Source organism: Mauremys mutica, chromosome 20 (assembly GCF_020497125.1).
Source record: "Mauremys mutica isolate MM-2020 ecotype Southern chromosome 20, ASM2049712v1, whole genome shotgun sequence".
Taxonomy (NCBI): Eukaryota; Metazoa; Chordata; order Testudines; family Geoemydidae; genus Mauremys; species Mauremys mutica.
The window spans coordinates 8305114-8328531 of record NC_059091.1 but is presented as its reverse complement, the minus strand read 5'-3'; the positions used below and the strand labels follow the sequence as shown (position 1 = coordinate 8328531).

The following is a 23418-nucleotide window of genomic DNA, read 5'->3' as shown; positions in this document are numbered from 1 at the left end:
CTAAACCTGAAACAGGAATATAAAATACATTTGTGCAATGGAGTCAAGTTAATGTTGTTAACACTTTAACTCTTGCATTTCCTGACTTAATATTGTGACAGTTACAACCATAATGTTGTTGTAACACAGTTTTACACATTTAATTTCCATTAAAAAAAACAAACAAAAAAACAAAGCAGAAAGGGAAGACTGGGAGAGGAACAGAATTAATCTGAAGAAGTTTATTGAATCCTTGAATCCAGTAGGGCCCTGATTCTACAATCAGGAGGGAGGAGGGATAGCTCAGTGGTTTGAGCATTGGCCTGCTAAACCCAGGGTTGTGAGTTCAATCCTTGAGGGGGCCACTTAGGGATCTGGGGCAAAAATTGGTCCTGCTAGTGAAGGCAGGGGGCTGGACTCAATGACCTTTCAAGGTCCCTTCCAGTTCTAGGAGATTGGTATATCTCCAATCATTACATTACAATCCCATACTCCCACAAATTGTCCCATAGGCCACGCCAATTAATGTGGTGTTTTTCAATGAAGTTAAATTCAGACATTCTTAAAGATGTTAATCTGTATCTGCTGCACCACTGAGGATATGTCAACATAATTTTGTAATGTCAACATATAGCCACCACAATAATTAAATCACTTTTGCATGTCCACACTATGCTCCTTGTGTTGGCAGTGTCCCCCCTCACCAGGAGCGCTTACAGTGATTTAACTGTCAGTGTTGGGCATTGTGGGATGGCTTCTAAAAGCCAGTAACAGTTGATGTGAGCAACCAGTGTCTATACTGACACTGGGTTGATCGAAAAATGTTGACCTAAGCGCTACATCTCTTGCAGAGGTGGAATTAAGTCGGCGTAGTGGGCAAGTTACATTGGCGGGAGCAATATTTTAGCATAGATGCTTACAGAGTTAGGTTGCCGTAAGCTTCCTTGTGTCTACCCAGCTCTGTAGTGTAGACCAGGGCTAAGGGGGATTTTCAATGGAGTTAACTACTCAGTTGAGCTAATTTCATTGTATATAAAGCCATAGACACTGGCTTTATGGTTAACATGACCAGCTAACACCTGTTTAAGCAGGGCTGCCTGCTCTTGTCCACAGTAAGGGCAGAATCGTATTGAAGATTGTGTTAACTTGTTTTCAAATACAGTGCATTTTCTGAGCGTAACCAAGACCTATAAGCAAGGGTTTGCAGGATCAAGGCCCTATTGCACAGAAATGCGAGTTCATTTATCTCCTAGGTTATCTCTAGATTAGGAAAGCAGGTGCTTTTTAAAAATTGAATTAGAAAACTCCTAGGCTATGCCTTGGACCTTGTCTAGATTAGGAGGTGTTAGGTAATGTGCTAAGTAAAACATTTGCTCATCCCTGGTCTAAACAGCACTTTTCAAAGTATGGCCTGTAGGCCGGATCCGGCGCAGCCATTTAATCCGGCCCTTGAGCTCCCGCTGGGAAGCGGGACCTGGGGCTTGCCCCACTCCAGTGCTCCAGCCAGGGAGCAGGGTCGGGGACCGCACCATGCAGCTCTCGGAAGAAGCGGCATGGCCCCACTCTGGCTGCTATGCATAGCGGCAGCCAGGGGACAGGCATGAGACAGGCAGTAGGACTTCCCCAGATTAAATCTTGCTTCATGTCCAAGAGCTGTGGTTGAAGTTGAACATATCCTTTAGAAAAACATCTAATCTTGATTTTAAAATTTCCAGCACTGGAGAATCCACCACGACTTTTGGTAAGTTGTTCCCGTTGTTAATTACTCTGAGTGTTAAAAATGTGTGCCTTATCTCTAGTTGGAATGTGCTTAGTTTCAACTTCCAGGCATTGAATTTTGTTATACCTTTGTCTGCTAGATTGAAGAGCACTTTACTACAAATAGGTAATTATATACTGTGATAAAGTCATGCTTTAACCTTCTTTTTGTTAAACTAAATAGATTGAGCTCATTGAGTCTCTCACTGTAACACATCTTCTCCAATCCTTTAATCATTCTTGTGGCTCTTCTCTGAAACTGCTGCAATTTATCAGCCTCTTTCTTGAAGTGTGGAAACCAGAACTGGATGCAGGATTCTAATAGCCAAATATACAGGTAGTAAAACCTCCCTACTCCAGGTCAGTCCTCTATTGATACATCCAAGAATTGCATTAGCGTTTTGAAGCACAGAATTGTACTGGAAGCTTATGTTCAGCTGATTATCCACCATGACTCCCAAGTCATTTTCCTCTTTGCTGTTTCCCAGGTTAGAGTTCCCCATCCTGTAAGGATAGCCTGCGTTTCTAGACTTTAGTTCCTAAGCCTGTGTTGTGTGTACCTTACATTTGGCCTTATTGAAACACACATTGATTGATGTGCCCACCTTAACAAGTAATCCAGATTGCTCTGTTAGTGATCTGTCCTCTTGGTTATTTACAGCTCCCCCAATCTGTGTCATCTGCAGCTGTGTCAGTAATGATATGTTTTCTCTTCAGGTCATTGATAAAAGATTAAATAACATATGGCCAAGGACTGATCCCTTCAGGACCCTAGTACAATTAATTGTATTATCTTTCTTTAATTCTTTGTTAATCGAGTCCTGTATCAGTCATAAGAATGGCCATACTGGCTCAGACAAGTGGTTCATCCAGGCCAGTATCCAGCCTTCCCATGGTAGTCAATGCTAGATGCTTTCAGTGGTTCTCAAACTGTGGGTCATGACCCTGTTTTAATGGGGTCGCCAGGGTTTGTGTTAGAGTTGCTGGGGCCCAGGGCCAAAGCTGAAGCCTGAGGGCTTCAGCCCTGGCAGTGGGGAGCCGGTTACAGGCCCCCTGCCTGGAGGTGAAGTCCTTGGGCTTTTGTCCCCCAACCCGGGGTGGTGGGACTCAGGCTTTGGTCCCCCCAGTTCGGGCGGCAGGGCTAGGTGGGCTCAGGCTTCAGTCCCCCTCCTGGGGTCATGTAGTAATTTTTTTTGTCAGAAAGGGGTTGCAGTGCAATAAAGTTGGAGAACCGATGTGAGGGAATGAAGATTACAGAGCAGTTATCAAATGATCCATTGCCTGTCGTCGAGTCCCAAAGTAAGCGATTTGTCAGCCTCCTCAACTAATGAATCGGTGTTACAGTGTAACGGTTTAAAAGAGGATGCAGGTGAAACCACAGTATTACTTGACCTGGATGGCGGTGATAGTTGGCATGGAGAACATCTGTCTAATGGAAATTCCCACTGAAAAACTTCATGGAAGACTCTGATTAGACTGCTTAAAGAACTTTTTATTTAATTAGTATGAACTTTTGCCTAGTTGATGTGAAAATAACAATGTCAGAGGCTTAGGGGAAACCAGTTGCATCCCTGACTATCTTGCCTGATAGCCATTGATGGAGCTATCCTTCAGAAACTTTTCTAATTATTTTTTGAACCCTGTTATAGTTTTGGTCCATAGATTCATGGACTTTAAGGTCAGGAGGGACCATCAGGATCATCTAGTCTTATCTTCTGCATACTGCAGGCCACAGAACCTCATCCACCCACTTGTATAACAGACCTCTAATAGCTAATTTAGAACCCATTCTTCTGTATGTATAGTTGGGATTATGTTTTCCAATGTGCATTACTTTGCATTTATCAACATTGAATTTCATCTGCCATTTTGTTGACCAGTCACCCTGTTTTGTGAGATCATTTTGTAACTCTTCACCCTCAGCTTTGGATTTAACTATCTTGGGTAATTTTGTATCTTCTGCAGACTTTGCCGTTTCACTGTTTACTCCTTTTTCCATATCATTTATGAATATGTTGAACAGCACTGGTCCCAGTACAGATCCTTGGGGGACACTGCTGTTTACTTCTCTACATTCTGAAATCTGACCATTTATTCCTACTCTTTGTTTTCTATCTTTTAATCAGTTATGATCCATGAGAGCACTTTCCCTCTTATCCCATGACTGCTTACTTGTCTTAAGAGCCTTTGATAAGAGACCTTGTCAAAGGCTTTCTGAAATTGATGTCACATTAGCTATCCTCCAGTCTTCTGGTTCATAAGCTGATTTTAATGTTAAATAGTTTACATACCACAATTAGTAGTTCTGCAGTTTCATACTTGATTTTCATTAGAACTCTTGGGTGAATACCATCTGGTCCTAGTGACTTCTTATTGTTTAATTAATCAGTTTGCCCCAGACCCTCCTTTATTGACACCTCAATCTGGGACAATTCCTCAAATTGATAATCTAAAAATAATGGGTCAGTCATTTCATTATTTTGCCCTGGATGGATGTCAGTCTGACAGGCCTATAATTACTATTGTGATGGATTGGATCACAGAAACCCCTTTGGGAACTGCCACCTGATGTGCCAAGACTACTTCTGCCCCTGCTTTCCCTGCCAGCTTGGGACTCCAGCACCATCTTGTTGAGCCAGACACGCCAGTCTGCTCCAACACAGACCCAGGGTCTGAACCATGTGCCCCAAAGCTGCAGACTTAACTGAAAGCAACTTAAGAAGTATTCCTGTCTTTAACACTCAGATGCCCAACTCCCAGTGGGGTCCAAACCCCAAATAAATCTGTTTTACCCTGTGTAAAGTTCACCCTCTACTACACTGATAGAGAGATATGCAGAGCTGTTTTTCCCCTCCCCCCAGGTATTAATACATACTCTGGGTTAATTAATAAGTAAAAACTGATTTTATTAAATATAAAAAGTAGGATTTAAGTGGTTCCAAGTAATAGCAGACAGGACAAAGTGAATTACCAAGCAAAATAAAATAAAATATGCAACTCTAAACCTAATACAGTAAGAAAACTGAATACAGATAAAATCTCACCCTCAGAGATGTTTCAATAAGCTTCTATGACAGACTGAACACCTTCCTAGTCTGGGCACAATCCTTTCCCCTGGTACAGTCCTTGTTCCATCTCAGGTGGTAGTTAGGGGATTTCTCATGATTGCAGCCTCTTTTGTTCTGTTCCATCCACTTATATATCTTTTGCATACGGCGGGAATCCTTTGTCCCTCTCTGGGTTCCCACCCCTCCTTCTCAATGGAAAAGCACCAGCTTAAAAATGGATTCCAGTTCAGGTGTCATGATCACATGTCACTGTAAGACTTCATTACCCACTTGCCAATACCCACGTATACACAAGAAGATGTACAAGTGAAACAGAGCCATCTACAGTCAATTGTCCTGGTTAATGGGAGCCATCAAGATTCCAAACCACCATTAATGGCCCACACTTTGCATAATTACAATAGGCCCTCAGAGTTATATTTCATATTTCTAGTTTCAGATACAAGAGTGATACATTTATGCAAATAGGATGACCACACTCAGTAGATTATAAGCTTTGTAATTATACCTTACAAGAGACCTTTTGCATGAAGCATATTTTAGTTACATTATGTTCACACTCATCAGCATAGTTTCATAAAATCATATAGAGTGCAATGTCACAACTATATCGTCCTGTTTTACCCTTCTTAAATATTGGCACAACATTAGCTTTCTTCCAGGCTGATGGAATTTCTCCAGTGCTCCAAGACATATTTAAAAAATCGACATTAAACAGTCCAGCAAGCTCCTCGGCCAATTCTTTTAAAACTCTTGGATGCAAGTTATCCAGGCATGCCGATATAAAACATATTAATTTTAGTAGCTGCTGATTAACATCCTCCTTAGTTACTTTTGGAACTGAAAGTATTTCATCATTATGATATGTATATATCATCTGGCTTGTTTCCAAATACAGATCAGAATTATATTTATAGTACACTTCTGCATTGTTATTGACAACTTGATATTTATTTTGACTAGCAAACATGAATTAAAACTACAACTTGCCATATTTACAGTAGGGTTTCTTAATACATTTTAAAAATTACACCTCTAGTGCAGGCATTGCTTACGATGCAGGCTAACAGGTCTGAATTAGCCTACCACGTTTTAGGTTAGGGGAGAGGCTAGGCTAAAGCACAGCCAGCTAACATGGCTTCAAACATACTTAGACTGTATCTTAATGGAGCTTTTCAGTTGTGTTACCTTAACTTGATTAAAAAACACACCTTTTTTGCCTGTCAAGAACGGGACTTTAGGCTACTTTCTAGGTTATGACAGGACTAGCTAACATGATTGTGAAGATTTAAGCTGTGTCTGCACTGGATGCTAAATAGTGTTTGAAATCATGTTAGATAAGGCAGGTTACCTAAGTCTATTTTAAAAAGCACCGCCCCCTTCCCCCACCGCCCGCTAGTTTAGTCCAGGCCTTAGTAAAATAATTTCCAGCAACTTTTGTTAAATCAAAAATATTTTTCAAACCAAGTAGAGGCTCTCGTTCTCAGTAAGAACCACATCTATGCCAAGTTTTAAATTGAGCCTGTTTTCGCTATAGTTTTTATGTATTATTTTAAGGTGGTATTACAATGGGAAAAGTGATTTTTGTCTCTATCAAAAAGAACAGGAGTACTTGTGGCACCTTAGAGACTAACAGATTTATTTCAGCACAAGCTCAACTGTAACCCATGAAAGCTTATGCTCAAATAAATTTGTTAGTCTCTAAGGTGCCACAAGTACTCCTGTTCTTTTTGCGGATACAGACTAACACGGCTGCTACTCTGAAATTTGTCTCTACCATATCTCATACTGCTGAAGGGACTCTGGCTACTTTCCTTTGAGCAGAGACCAAGCACAGAAAACTTCAGTGAATATTTTTATGAAGTTGTAAGTATGGGAAAACAGGGTTTATAGTGGAAAATGTTTTGCAGCATTGATAATTATAGTGTCTGCTAGTCCCAGTTAGAATAACTGCAATCTCTGTTCTGGCTTCCCTTCAAAAACATTTCCATCATTCTGTGCTGGTACAGCTCCACATGTGGAAGCAATAGCGAGAACGCTATTGTAGAAAAGATGCTGTCGGCTGTTGCATTTTAACCAACATATTGTCTAGTCTTGTTCATTGTAGTAGCTAAAATGCAGGTGGCTTTTTTGCACTAGTGCTTCTACTGTTGCTTCTGCCATGGGGAGCTGACCTGGTGTTTGAGAAATGACAGGAAGATATTTTGGTGGGAGAAGGCCTAGTATAAACAGTGGCCTTGGGGCCTGATCTACATACAATTATTGTACTAGTTTTAACTATTTTGGCTAGGAGTGTGATTTTTCCTTCTGAAATAGATCAGTACAGGTCCTAGTGTAGACCCATTGTGCTTGTGTAAATGTGCCGCATGCTGCCAAAGGAGAATATCCATACCAGTATAACTGCATCTACATTGGGAGGCTGTAACACTTCAACTGCAGTGGTATAATTCATGTGTGTAGACAAGGCCTGGTATTCATAGTCATAAGCAGTGAAACAGCACCATAAAAAATGTGAATTCACCTTATTTATCTCAATTTAGCGGAAATGGCAAGGTCTGGTTGTTCCTGTTTGAAAGTTAATGCTCATGGAAGAGTCACACATCTTGATTCACTAAAATGGGGCTGTAACTCATTTAATGTACACGTCACTGTGAACTTGTAGAACTCTGACATGCATGTTTAACGCAAAATGTTAAGGTTTTAGATGCAGGTGGGGCTTGGTGGTTGCTGTCATAGTGATGCTGTGTTCTTGCACTACTCTTGCCATGGGAAGAAGGCTCTATCTGTGGGTTACTGTTCAAGGCCCCATCTACACTGGGGAAAAAGCATTTTTTAACGTGTTAGCTAACATGTTAAATACATCTTTTTTCCTAGGGCAGACAAGGATTTAGGTCTGGATTGTATTAGGTGCTTGAACCTCATTAGGATTCAGCACCTTGCAAAATGAGGTCTACTATGTTTTAATGTTTAACCTGGCTTTGTTTCTTTGTTCAGCATATTTTACATGTGTTGCTGAGAACACCTTAGAACATTAGCATTGAAAGAATTTTCAAAAGCGCAAAAGTACACCTTTTTGCAGTGAAGACTTAGGATCTTCCATTGATGCAGATTTTCCCTTTCATTTAGTTAGTTTGGACAATTAAAATAGATGAATTGGTTTTATTTTCTGGTTCTCCTGCCCTAGCCCAATGCTGTTGGTTTTTGGGTGCACACGTTGTGAGAGAATGTTTATATGTTAAATATTTCTATTAATGGGTTTTGTAAAATGTTTTTTATCCAGAACCTATATTTGGACCTAAAGTACCCCTGCAAGAGGGAAATAACCATATATGTTTGCTGATTCAGGGTTGGTGATTAACTGTGGTATACAATATAGGAAGAACAAAATGTATTACCTTTCTCTAAATCAGTGGTTCTCAACCAGGGGCACGTGTATCGTTGGGGGTATGCAGAGGTCTTCCAGGGAGTACATCTACTCATCTAGATATTTGCCTAGTTTTACAATAGGCTATATAAAAAGCACTAGTGAAGTCTGTACACACTAAAATTTCATAGGTAATGATATGTTTATATTGCTCTGTATACTATACACTGAAATGTAAGTACAATATTTATATTCCGATTGATTTATTTTATAATTATATGATAAAAATGAGCAAGTAAGCAGTTTTTCAATAATAGTCTGCTGTGACACCTGGTGTATTTTTATGTCCGATTTTGTAAGTTTTTAAGTGAGGTGAAACTTGAGGATACACAAGACAAATCAGACTCTTGAAAGGGGTACAGTAATCTGGAAAGATTGAGAGCTACTGCTCTAAATGAACTATTTCTTATAGCTTTGTAGATCTGAAATGGGAACTTCCGATTTCTGTAAAAGTAGCCTTCTCTTGGATGAAACTGGCTTCTTTTGGTGTCATTTAAATAACAATGTATCTGTACACTGAGCACACTTTTATGATATTGTGACACAATAACTCACACTTAAATGTCAACAGAGATACTTCAGAGGGCCTGCAAGGTTCAATAACTCTGGGGTTTGTTTCGCCTATAATCGACCATTATATTTTTACAAGCTCTTAAATTGCTACAGAGAGAAATTGCTTTGGATTGTAATGGATGGTTAAAAAGCTGCCAAGGATACCTTGTTGTATTGGGCAGAAACAGTTCAATACTATTTTTGTTTTATTTATCTAAGTTCTAGGCCAGGGGTTCTCAAACTGAGGGTCTGGACCCCTCAGGGGATCGTGAGGTTATTACATGGGGAATCGTGAGCTGTCAGCCTCTACCCCAAACCCCGTTTTGTCTCCAACATGTATAATGGTGTTAAATATGTAAACAAGTGTTTTTTAATGTATGAGGGGGGTCGCACTCAGAGGCTTGCTGTGTGAAAGGGGTCACCAGTACAAAAGGCTGAGAACACCTGTTCTAGGCAATATAGCTTAAGTATAATTTGTATCACAAATACACTGAAGTGATAGCAGGACACAATATTATACTGTGTATTAAAGGGACATTGTCAAGGGCTTCATAAACACTTGGAAGCGTCTCCTTAGAGAAGATTAAACTTTAGTCATAGTTGTATGAGCTCTCTCTAGTCCTTGTTGTGAATCCCACACTAATAAACATCCATACTTTGATAGATGAACCTGCTGCTCAGGTTGCAGAGCTCTGAATTTGTGAATTATCCCTGTATCCTATCACTGCACGCAAGCTCCTTTGTCATAATAATCATCATAATAAAAATAAGAAGAAACTCTTGAGAGGCTTGCTCCAGCTCCCATTAAAGTGAGTGTAATAATATGTTTCATTAACTTCATAGGGAATTGGATTCATTTCTAAATTAACATCTAGCGATTTCATGTGACTTTTTTTTTAGATGAAGCGTCCATGTTGGAGTGATGGAAAACTTGGGAATTAAAAATTATTGACATTTGTGTAAGGGCATGGGTAGGTAAATGTTAGCTTCCATGCTGCAGATCCAGAAATTCAGAATTAACATTCTGAGAGAAATTGAGTAAAATGTTAAAGAAACTTTAGGATTAGTCTCATTCTGCAGAGGCTAGCAACGGGTCTGAAAGCATCATGAATCTAGACCAGGGGTCCCCACCGCGGTGCCCGTGGGCGCTGGAGCATCTAAGTGCGCCCGAGTACTGGCCGGCAGACAAACATCCGCCGAAATGCCGCTGACAAGCTGTGTCATGCAGTGGCGTCGCCGCCAAAATGCTGCCAGACGAAAAAGGTTGGGGACCACTGATCTAGACAAAGGTATAGGGTGGTTGGATTTTGATTATTCTTCTGGCTTGTAGAGCTGATGAAGACATGTTAACTTTCTCAGGAGGATGTTAAACACGGTCTACTAAAGTTAGACATTTTTAAATCAGCATGTCCGGATAACTTGTATCCAAGAGTTTTAAAAGAGCTCCTGTATCCTGTAGAGCTCAGTGGACTGTTAATTTTGATTTTCAATAAGTCTTGGAACATGGGGGAATTTCCAGAAGATTGCAAGAAAGCTAATGTTATGCCAACACAGATGGGCCCCGACTTACGCAATCATTCCATTCCGGAAAGCCTTGCGTAACCTGAATTTTACGTAAGTCTGAAACTTAATGTTGTGCAAGCATAAAAAACAAACAATTACAACAAAAATATTGCATTTACCTTAATCCTATTGTTATCCTGGCACGCTGAAGGCTGCATTTTGGTGGTGGATGACAGTGGGCTTAATTTGTAGATGAGGAAGGAGAGGAGGAGACAGACATTACATCATCGGGGTCGTCAGAGGGGGCTTTGGAGGTGGAAGGCTGTGGAGATGTGGACGTTGCAGGCCTTTCAATCTTCCTTACAAACTTATCAAGAGATGACTCGATGGTGGCCTTTTTCTTCTCTTCATATATCAGTCTGTAACAGGCCAGCGTTTCGTCAGTGCCTCTGTTCACTTTCAAGAATCGTGAGGAATTGGGGTCCATCTTCTCAAACCTTGCCAGCGCAGAGTCAATCTCACGAAATGCAAGTGCCATCTCCTTGGTGTTGAAGTGTCGTGGCTCTTCTACTTCAACTTCATCCTCAGCTTCAGTCTGTTCTTTTACTTTTGCTGCTTCTAATTCTATAAGATCCTCATTTGATAATTCAGCTCCATGGGATTCGATAAGCTCATCCACATCACCAACATCAACTTCCAGCTCAAGCTGCTTGGCAAGCTTCACAATTTCATCTGCCACCTCCTCATATGTTTCGTCTTTTTCAAAAGCTTTAAAGCTGTGTACAAACTGTGGGCACGCTTTCTTCCATACAGCATTCAAACAAACTTGGGTAACCTCTGCCCAGGCCTTAGCAATGTTTATGATGGCTTGGTAAATGTTATATGATTTCCAAAAATCACGTAAAGTCTTGCCAGACTCTCTGTCAGTTGCTTTTACTGCCTGTGCAAATGTTCTTCGTAGATAATAGGCTTTAAAATTAGCAATGACCCCCTGATCCAGGGGCTGTAGGATCGAAGTTGTGTTAGGAGGTAGAAACACGACTTTTACATTAGGGTGAAAGTCATCTAAATGTGCGGGATGTCCAGGAGCATTATCGATGATAAGCATAATCTTGAATAGGATGTCGTTTTCTCTGCAGAATTTTTCCACTTCAGGGATAAACAAATTTATAAACCAATCTTCGAAAAGTGCCATTGTGATCCAAGCCTTTCGATTTGAACGGAAGTGAACTGGAAGGGTAGCTTTGCTAATGCCTTTAAACGCATGGGGATTTTCTGAATGATAAACAAGCAACGGTTTCAATTTGCAATCTCCAGCTGCATTACCCCCAACCAAAAGTGTTAGCCTATCTTTTGCAGCCTTAAACCCTTTCATAGTCTTTTCCTCTTTTGAAATGTATGTTCTGTCTGGCATTTTTTTCCAAAACAATCCAGTTTCGTCGACGTTAAAGATTTGCTGTGCTGTATAACCACATTCTTCTATAAGTTTTTGTAACACTTTGGGATACTTTTCAGCTGCTTTTGTATCAGCACTAGCAGCCTCATCACTCACTTTTATATTGTGAAAATTTGCACGTTGTTTAAATCTATTAAACCACCCAGGACTAGCCACAAACTTTGCATTAGGATCACTGTATTTTCCCTTTACGTCTTCGAAAATACTTTTAGCCTTTGCTTGAATAATCATTAGGCTAAGCGGCACACGTTTTTGAATCTGATCTTCCATCCACATTGTTAATAACTTTTCCATTTCATAGATAGCACTAGAACGCTGCTTCGCTATGACTGTTGATTTTACAGGAGCAGAGCCTTTCACATGCTCTTTTATGCGTGCACTATCATTCAAAATACTTTTCACTGTTGAGGTAGCCAAATCGAGTTCACGAGCAATTGACGACAGGCTTTGTCCGCCTTCATACTTTTTCACTATTTTCATTTTCTGCTCTAAATCAATCTTCTTTCGCTTACGAACTGGTCCTGCACTCATGCTATCACTTGGTCGCTTTCCAGGCATGATTTGAATGAAATAATAGGGTGAAATAACAGAAATACAGTATCACTGAAAAGACACGAGACTGACAGGCTGTGAGAGCGCAAAGCCTTTCCTTGTAGGAGATGCTACCGCTGTATTCCTCCGCACTACAGTACTTTGTGTTTCCGTATGCTATGCAATATTTTCCACAACTTGCAAATTTTATTTATGCCTTATGGATCTTTTTGCGTAAGTTGGGTCTTGCATAACCCAGGGAGTGTCTGTAATTAAAAAGGATAAACAGGATGACGCAGGTAATTATAGGTCTGTCCCTCTGACATCGATCCTGAACAAGATAATGGAGTGACTAATACACCACTTAATTAATAAAGAATTAAGGGAAGCTAATATAAATAATGCCAATCAACATGGGTTAATGGAAAATAAATCTTGTCAAACTAACTTGATAGCTTTTTTAGCTAAGTTTACGGGTTTGATTGGTAGGAGTAACAGTATTGCTGTAATATACTTAGACTTCTGTAAGGCATGTGACTTGGACATTTTTATTTAAAAAACAAAAAACCCTAGGGAAATATAAAATGAACATGGCACACGTTAAATGGGTCTAAAGCTGGCTAACCGATAGGTCTCAAAATGTAACAATAAAGGGCAAATTGTCATTGAACAGGAGGGTGTGATGCTCCCCAAGGCTGTGAGGCACCATGTTACCACCTGCTCATAGTGTGCAGAAGCATGCTGTCTCTGCCGGCTGGGAGTCAGCTCCCCAACCCCACTGGCCATGGGCAACCCAAGCACTCCCCAGGCAGGCCCTGCTGTCTCGCTCCAGATTAGCTATAAGCATGCTCCAACTTTCAAGCCTTCCACGCATCCCCCTGGAATGACCAGCCCTTAGTCTGCTGGACATTCACAGAATTCACAGACCTGCTGCTCCCAAAGGAGCAGCATGCACCAGTTTACAAATTTCACCTCAGGATCATCGCTCCGTTTAACACACAGCGCTTAGATATGTCTATAATGAAAACAAGTAAAAGTGTATTTAACGAAGAGTAGAAATTGAAATGATAGCAAGTAGAAATATTGGAAACAAATGGTTACATGTAAAATAAAAGCATAACACGCATTCTAGAGCCTAACTTACTTAACTAGTTACCATTGTTACCCTGAAAACGGATTTAGGGTACCTCCAGAATAGTTAACCTATTACCCACACCTGGATTTACCAAAGGTTCCCTCAAGAGACGTGAATTTAAATATCTCCTAAAAGGTTTTCCCTTAAAACCACATATCTGTGCTCCTCAATCTGTTTTCCTCAGGTATAGGTCTCCAGGGTGGCTAAGGAATTTCCCAGAGGACATGGATACAGCCTTCTGATAAATAAACTATTAACCTAAAACAGTATTTTGACCAAAACAAGGCACCTTTTTATTGGTGCAAATAACAATCCCTAATACAATAATAATCTAAAACATAAATCCCTTGCAAGTTAGAGAGCACCCCAAACCGTAATAACATACAGTTTGAGACCATTCTAAGTGTCTGCGCCCGGCTTCAAGTGGCCAGTCTTCCGCAGGACACTGACAGCAGCTCTTAAATGTTCCTTAAATCTTACAAATATACATTCCTTTTACACCTTACACACATCCATACACCTTTTATTAACCAAAGCAACCCGTATGTACACTAACATTATACTGTACTAAGCTATGATTATAACTGACAGGCTTACTCTGTCTGCTGACTTTGCTGTCTTCTCCTCAGGTCTCTCTTTCCTTCCTCTGTGCCCCAGTCTGTGTGTCTGCGTTCCAGTGGCAGGGCAGGACTCCCTCTGCTACTGCCCTGCTGCTGCTGCTGCTTTACTGGCAGCTCCTAACCCTCCGGCTGCTCACTGACACACTGACTTTTTTATACTGTCATGTCAGAACTTTCTAGACACTTCTGCTAATATCTTCCTGTCAGATCATTCTTCCACGTGACAACTGCCCACATTCCAAACTGCCAGGTCTGTTTTTAGTCTGCAACCGTTGCTTACCTCAGTGTTAGGCTCTACTGACCTTTCCCCTTCTTTGGTTTTCCTGCCAATTCTACACAAAGCTCTCTGGGTTACGCAAACCTGATTTATGCAAATCTGCACTTACGGAAATAGTTCCATAAGCTTTTTTTTTTACGTAATTATCGGGTATACGTAGCTGACTTACGCAAAATTTGACCTGCGCAAGGCGTTCCGGAATGGAACACTTGTGTAATTTGGGGAGCGTCTGTATTTTTATTGCTATGTGACCTGCAGGTTCTAATGGTGGAGTGACTCTTGCTTATTTAAAATGGAAGCCAGGGATACAAAATGGAGTCTGGGGAATTTCTCTGATATATCAGTCCCTTCCTTAATAGTTTGATTATATTTATATATCTAGCCATCACCTACTAGTGAGTTCAGTGGGTGTTTGGCTTTGTCCAAAGTTGGCTCAAGTCTCTCTTTTTGAGACTGAGCCTATGATTCTTTTCATTGGCTCAGTACCTTACTTCCCCAATTCTGCCTCACTAGAAGAATGTAATCATTTCAGCTCTCTCCAACCGTTCAAGCTTCCTTTTAATTCAGTGTATTAAGATAAGCATCTCAGTCACCACCAGTATCTGAAGCATTAAGATCACTATAATAGATGCAAAATTGCTTGCATTCCTGTTTGTTTTATTTTCATTTCATTTCATTTGTAAAATGACATATAATGATCATAACTGTGTGTATTGGCTTTGACTCTTACAACAAGTTCTTGCAAATATAATATTACACACATACAATTGTTTAAGTAAAACTAGGGTAAAACTGTTACATGACATTTATGAGTTACATTTAGATAAACAAATGGTTGGCTATAAATTGCTCACGTTAAATTTTAATACATGCTTTGCAAGTTAATTTTAAATTTCTTGTAATAAACCCATTACAATTTCCAGCCTTTTTGAACTACACCTCTACCCCGTTATAACGTCACCCAACATAACACAAATTTGGATATAACGCGGTAAAGCAGGGCTCCAGAGGGGTGGGGCTGCGCGCTCCGGCGAATCAAATCAAGTTCAATATAACGCGGTTTCACCTATAACGCAGTAAGATTTTTTGGCTCCCGAGGACAGCGTTATATCAAGGTAGAGGGGTATTTGTAATTTAACATACATTTTCTTGGTCCAACAACACACTAATATAATAAATAATATACAAACAATTTGTACAAAATGGAGTCTGGGGAATTTCTCTGGAATCTGTCATGTCTTGTAGTATTGTTCAACGGTGTTTTTCAGCCAGGTGGGCCCTGATCCTTTTTTCATGAAACAAGTCACACTCTCAACTTGTCTCCCTAGAGAAGGATCCTGTGTGTCTCCTTGCATTCTCCTGTTGTACCAGACTAGTTCTTTAATGTTTGACATCAACAGGACACCTTCCTCCTGTGTGTTCCCTCCTGTAGATTTTTGTGATCTCTTGTCAACTTCGCTGTCTTGATTAGCTGGTGGCTTATATGTAAATAGACTTGCAATTACCAGCCAGGGAGATAAATATCTACCGCCCCTTGCCTGAACAATTCCTGTTTATCATCTTCTAGTGGCTTGTCTTACTTAGTATCTTAAGAACACAGTTTTCAGTGTAGATACATAACTTTTTAAATAATATCCTTACATACATCTCAAAGTGATTATGATGACCAGCAGGCTATGGGCTCTCAGTAGAGACCTTACATGCCCTCCTTTGGCTAACTATTATGTAGATATGAGACCCTGGGGATCCCTAAAAACCCCCACGGACTCCGTATACTCTCTGCCAGTTGGCACCAAGGGGTCCCTGGTCAGAATGTGTTTCTATCTGGCTCCCACAGGAATTGGTTCTTGGCCCTACCCTATGTAACATTTCTGTTAATGACCTGGAAGAAAACATAAAATAGTCACTGATAAAAGTTTGCAGATGACACAAAAATAGGGGGAAGGTAAACAATGAAGAGGACAGGTCATTGATACAGCGCAATCTGGGTTGCTTGGTAAGCTGGGTGCAAGCAAACGATGTGCATTTTAATATGGCTAAATGTAAATCTTTGAACAAAGAACATAGGCCATACTTACACAATGGGGGAGTGTATACTGGGAAGCAGTGACACTGAAAGACTTAAGAACATAAGAACGGCCATACTGGGTCAGACCAAAGGTCCATCAGGCCCAGTATCCTATCCTGTCCTCTGAAGTGGCCAATGGCAGGTGCCCCAAAGAGAATGAACAGACAGGTTATCATCAAGTGATCCATGCCTTGTCACCCAATCCCAGCTTCTGGCAAACGGAGGCTAGGGACACCATTCCTGCCCATCCTGGCTAATAGCCATTGATGGACCTATCTTCCATGAATCTATCTAGCTTCCTTTTGAACCCTGTTATAGTATTGGCCTTCACAACACCCTCTAGCAAGGAGTTCCAGAGGTTGACAGTGTGTTGTGTGAAAAAATACTTTATTGTGTTAGTTTTAAACCTGCTACCTATACATTTAATTTGGTGGCCCCTTGTTCTTGTATTACGAGAAGGAATGGTGTCCCTAGCCTCTGTTTGCCAGAGGCTGGGATTGGGTGACAGGGCATGGATCACTTGCTTTTGGGGAGCATGGTGGATAGGAAGCTGAACACAAGCTCCCAGTGTGATGCCAGAAATGCCTAAATACGGTCCATGGATGTATAAACAGGAGAATCTTAAGTAGGGGTGGTTAGGTCATATTACCTCTGTATTTGGCTTTGGAGCGACCACTTCTGGAATATAGTATCCAGCTCTAGTGTCCACAATTCAAGAAGGATGTTGATAAAATTGAGGGGGTTCAGAGAAGAACCAAAAGAATGATTTAAAGGACTAGAAAACCTGCCTCAAGGAGCTCAGTCTACTTAGCTTAACAATGAGAAGGTTATGAGTGACTTGATTACAATCTGTAATTACCTATATGGCAAACAACTAATTAATAACGGGCTCTTCAGTCTAGCAGAAAAAGGTACAACACTATCTAATGACTGGAAGTTGAAGCTAGACAAATTCAGACTGGAATTAATGCATAACATTTTTAACAGCAAGAATAATTAACCATTGGAACAATTTACCAAGGGTTGTGGTGGATTCTCCATCATGACCTTTTTAAAATCCAGACTGGACGTTTTTCTAAATGATCTGCTCTACGAATTATTTTGGGGAAAGTTCTATAGCTTGTGTTATACAGGAGGTCAGACCAGATGATCACAATATTCCCCTTTGGCCTTGGAATCTATGAATGATTATGACAAGTCCCAGTTCTCTAAACATGCAACTCTTTAATGATCATGGGTTAAGGAACATGTGGTATTTAATGCTTTTTCAAACTGCAGCTAGTTAGCAAAGATTCCTTTGTTATGTCCAAAATATACTGTGCGCTTTATATACCGTAAGAAGACAGGTCTGTGCCCCAAGAGTTTACAGTCTACACAGATACACATCCAGACAAGATCTGTGTTATTAGCTGTGATCCCTAGGGATTACCTTGACCAGCTAATCAGTTAAAACTACAGCTGCTTTTTCTTCACTAGAATTTTAACATGTTAACAGATTCTCCTTGAAAATCGTTTGAGGTTCTGCAATGACCTAGTCTTGAATGGTTTTCTTAACCAAATTCTACCTCAATTCAACTAGGAGCTATGAACTATGCTTGCTGAACATGATTTTGTCAAATCAAGATTTTGAAAGCCATTTCCAGCATGTACTGTGTGGAGAGAAACTAGATTTTTTTTTCACTTCTAGAAGTGACAAGTGTAGGGTTTTTTGGAGGTTGAGTGATTTATCAGGATAATTACCACTTCCATCCTGGAGATATTGGGATACTCAAGGATTATTACTGACTAACAGACGTTTTGCAGCATGAGCTTTCGTGGGTGAATGCCCACTTTGTCGGATGCAAGAGTGGAAATTTCCAGGGGCAGGTAAATATAAGCAAGCAAGAAGCAAGCTAGAGATAATGAGGTTAGATCAATCAGGGAGGATGAGGCCCTGTTCTAGCAGTTGAGGTGTGAAAACCAAGGGAGGAGAAACTGGTTCTGTAGTTTCTCCTCCCTTGGTTTTCACACCTCAACTGCTAGAACAGGGCCTCATCCTCCCTGATTGATCTAACCTCATTATCTCTAGCTTGCTTCTTGCTTGCTTATATTTACCTGCCCCTGGAAATTTCCACTCTTGCATCCGACGAAGTGGGCATTCACCCACGAAAGCTCATGCTGCAAAACGTCTGTTAGTCTATAAGGTGCCACAGGATTCTTTGCTGCTTTTACAGAACCAGACTAACATGGCTGCCTCTCTGATACTTAAGGATTATTACGTGCTTTGAAATCCTTACAAGGACCATATCATGTTTTGTGTTTGTGCAGCATCTAGCACTTTGTGGGTGCTACCAGAAACAACTTAACCAAACTTGATAGACAGCAGTGGCATAGGAAATGCATATTTTGTTTTGGATACTCTTAACCTTTAGCTTTGTGTTACAAACACTTTTTTTTTACTAGTTTATTTTGCAGTACACTTCTACCCTGATATAACGCTGTCCTCAGGAGCCAAAAAATCTTACCGTGTTATAGCTGAAACTGCGTTATATCGAACTTGCTTTGATCCACTGGAGTGCGCAACCTTCCCCGCCCCCCCCCCCCCTCGAGCACTGCTTTACTGCGTTATATCCGAATTTGTGTTATATCGGGTCACGTTATATTGGGGTAGTGGTGTATTACAAAAGTATTGTAAATACTGTCCCTGTATTGCTTGTAATAAAAGATGCCATATAGGCTTCCATAAAACTTGTACAGGTTTCCAAATGTTTAATTTTGTCCATCTTCCTCCCTTCCAGGAAGATTAGAGATGTCTGCCTTTAGAAAAAGACTGTCAATGGATTCTCTAGTAGCAGTACTTAAGACTCCAAAATTGAAAGGTGGTTGTGCTAGTTCACAAGATGTCCAGCTGTTGTAGACATCTACAAGGGAAGGGGGGAGGGATAGCTCAGTGGTTTGGGCATTGGCCTGCTAAACCCAGGGTTGTGAGTTCAATCCTTGAGGGGGGCATTTAGGAATCTGGGGCAAAAATCTGTCTGGGGATTGGTCCTGCTTTGAGCAGGGGTTTGGACTAGATAACCTCCTGAGGTCCCTTCCAACCCTGATATTCTATGAAAATCCCACTAGTTGTCTGTCTGTCTCTCTCTCTCTCTGGATCTGAGTTGCATCTGGAGTTGACATTTGTGTCTTGAGCCCCCATTCTTATTTTATAATGTTTATAAGAAACCAAGCCTGACATTGAAAAGAGCTCAGAGCTCCTGTTAAGACCTGAAGATAAATGGCCAGATTTTCAGAAGAGCTCAGCACATTGGGTAGACACTGGGTGTGAAGCGGTTTTGAAATCTGGAGCAGTTGCACTTTAGCAGGGGGACCTTAGTGGGTGGTCTTATACCTGTGATTTCACAAAGTTATTAACTTAATACATTACCCACTCTTAGGTATGTACAGGATGCCCATTACCATGGTATCACAGCGCAACCAACTACACTTTATGGCATTTTTTTTCCTCTTCCCCTTTGTTCTTTTAAAGTATGAGTAAAGATTTGTTTCCTCTTAATTCTCTAGCATATGTTTCTATCACATAGTTTTGTAATATAATAGCAAAGCATATCTTAAATCGGTTTTGCCTGTAATAACAGATGCCAGATAGGCTTCCATAAAATTTCTACAGTGACTTGTTTTAAAATCAAACTGCATTGAGTCTGGTAATTTTGTGGTTCTTTACATTCTGGATTAAAATGAGATGTTGAAAACATGTAATCCCCAAACTTTCTGAGATTCTGAACTAGGGTTCACCAAATGAAATTAATAGGCAGCAGGTTTAAAAGAAACAAAAGGAAGTATTTCTTCATACAGTGCACAGTCAACCTGTGGAACTCTTTGCCAGAGGATGTTGTGAAGGCCAAGACCATAACAGGGTTCAAAAAAGAACTAGATAAGTTCATGAAGGATCGGTCCATCAATGGGTATTAGCCAATATGGGCAGGAATGGTGTCCCTAGCCTCTGTTTGCCAGAAGCTGGGAATGGGTGACAGGGGATGGATCACTTGGTGATTCCCTGTTCTGTTCACTCCCTCTAGGGCACCTGGCACTGGCCACTGTCAGAGGACAGGATCCTGGGTTAAATGGACCTTTGGTCTGACTCAGTAGGGCCGTTCTTATGTTTTCAGGCAGGTAACACTAGAGACGTGATCTCTTTCAAGGAGTTAATATATGCAGTCTCTTCTGAGCCTTATCTTGCAAGGAGCTGAGAGCGCCTTTAACTCTGTGATGCTTGATACTCTGCAGAATTGAGCTCTCAGACTGCAGCACATGCTAACGCTGAGGTGGGGGTAAGCAGCAGGCTGCTTACCAGCTAGCTAACATGGCCTCAGCCAAATGATAATATGACAAAAGAACAGATGTTACACATGACTATAGGCTGCAGCAGAAAGGGTAGTTAAGGTGAGTGTGTGTGAGTGTGACCACATATGGTCACCACCTGGACACACTGAGGGCTGGTCTACAAACTTACATTGGTATAGCTACATTTCTCAAGGGTGTGAAAAAATCCACACTGCCGAGCAACCTAGTTATACCACCCTAACCCTCAGTGTAGACAGCACTATGTTGACGAGAGGGCTTCTCCATTGACATAGCTACTGCCTATCGTAGAGGTGGATAACTACGTGGACAGGAGAAGCTCTCTCGTTGGTGTAGTAGTGTCTTCACTGAAGTACTCACAGTGGTGCAGGTGCACCGGTACAGAGCTGTAACCCTTAATTAAATCATCATGCTTTTGAATAACTCTGGGGGAGGGATTGTTTCTAGAGCAGGTTAGTTGCAGTTAAAGTAAAGCAAGTTAAAGAATAAGGCCTGGCCTAAACTAGAAAACTATGTCGCTCAGGGATGTTAAGCCAACCAAATCCCTGTATAGACAGTGCTAGGTTGACACAAACATTCTTCCATTGACCTAGCTGCTGCCTCTCAGGGAGGTGAATTACCTACACTGAGTGGAGAGCTCCTCCCATCAGCATAAGTAGCCCTAAGTCTTCTCTCTCCTCTCCCCCCCCTTCTCTCCAGGAAAGGCCAGACTTTGACGTGTGAAAGTAGTTAGTCCGAGGCTCTGTCTTTGTGTTAGAACTTCCTTGTGTATTGAATTAGGCCTGGTCTACACTAGAAAATTAGTTTGGTTTAACTACATCGGTGAGACGTTAAGACAACCTAAGTCCTTTTGTAGATATCACTATGTTGACCGAAGAATTCTTACATGAACCTAGCAACCACGTCTCAGGGAGATAGATTATTTACACTGTAGCTGTGTCGCTGTAACATTTTTAAGTGTAGAAAAGCCCTTAGTGTTTTAAAACATGTACAGTGGGCTGTGTGAAGGGGGCATAACACCATTAAAAATGCTTTTAAAGTGTTGTTCTACTTTGAAAACAGACTGTGTAGAAATGAGTCTTTTTGTGTGTCTGGCACATGAGCTGATATGCTCAGTTTTACAAGTAAAAAGGCTCAGCAAACGCCTGTTGAGGTCTGAGAAGAAAATGAGGTTCATTGTGGATCATGCATCACCATCAATAAAGATTCTGCATTTTAGTTAGCAGTTCTGTTGATGCAGCAACCAGGTTAGGATTCCTGTTCATGCTCCCAGGTTCACTGAAATAGTGCAATTAAATTGGGTCTGTTGGTGATTGGCTTGTTTCAGGCTCTGTCCATTTGCTTTTTCTGCCCTCAGGCAGCCTGTTCATCCACTCCTGGGCCAGAATTATGGTCTACTAGTGCTTCATAGGACTAAATGCAGAACTGTTTAATGAACATTAGCTGTGTGGCCTAAACTGACACAAGCCAGGAAATTCCAAGTTAAGAACTGGGAGTCTGCTTTAACTTGGAATTTCCTGGTTTCTGTCTAAATCACACGCTGCCTGTTGAGGGGCATGGGTTGTTGAATTCCTCTTTTAAAGAAACAACAACTGAGGTTATAAAAATATGTATTTACCTCGGTGCTTGGAAAGGTTCCCAGTTTGGTAAGCCTGTGAACTAAGAAATACTGTTGAACAGTCAACATTTTAAACTGGGACCCTTTTTCTAATTAGTTATGGCACGTGCAGCAATGACTGTTCTGTATATGTACAATGGCCGAGTTTTATATTACAGGGGATCTGTAATTTAAGAATAAAATAAAACTTAATACCCAATGCAGTTGGACCACACAAGGTTTATGCACTAATAATTTGTTAGACTTGTTAAACTGGAAGCAGAGTAAGTTATAGGAGCACAAATCTGCTATAACAACTTTTTTCACTCTTGTACCTCAAATGGTGTAATTGATTCCCCCGCCTTTATTAATTTTTGTCTCTGGGACCGAAACCTCATAGCCCCATGTTTCAGTCTGGAATGGTTTTAATTGCCAAGTTATAAATTCCTGGAAAAATGCCATTTTATATCTAACATTGACAAAACTTTAACTATTGTCCCAGCCTTTAATGGCTACAGCTCAGTAGTGTCACAGTAGTAAAGTGACAGCCAAGGTTGAAAGAGCACGTTTTTATTTCTCAATCACTTGAATTCTAGTTTGGGACTGAACTTTTCCTTGTTTCTGACCCACGTGTGTTTTGGAAAGTGATGATATCTGTTCAGCTCTTTTAATAATACTTGCATAGCAGTTTTCATTTAAAGATCTCAAACACTGATTGATTTAACTTCACTACTCTCTTGGGAGATAGCTAAGTATTATCCCTGGTTTGCAGAGAGGAGAAACTGAGGCTCACAGTTTAAGGTCCTGTATGTGTTACCCCAGTCCAATTGTTTCCCTTACATGAGGATGCAACCTAATTAAATCGCATCTGGATCTTTCAATATAGGTTGACGTGGTCTAGTCTTTTAACATAGTCTGGATTTCAAACTCTGAGCCTCATTTTCTCTCCTCTGTAAAACAGGGATAATATTTGCCTTCCAAGGAGGATAAAGTGGTTATATCCATTTGTATCTGTAAAGGCGATGGTTGTAGCATTGGTTCAAGAACAGTCAAGCCCTCTCTACATGGAGGAAACTGTTTAAAAAAAAAAATCCCACCATTGCGAACAT

The 23418-nt window shown here is 40.8% G+C and overlaps 1 protein-coding gene across 2 annotated transcripts in view; it reads left to right on the top strand.

Moving 5' to 3' along the window:
- Window positions 1–23418, top strand: part of CBX5 (chromobox 5) — a 54921-nt gene that overhangs the window by 12207 nt on the left and 19296 nt on the right. The window lies entirely within an intron of this gene.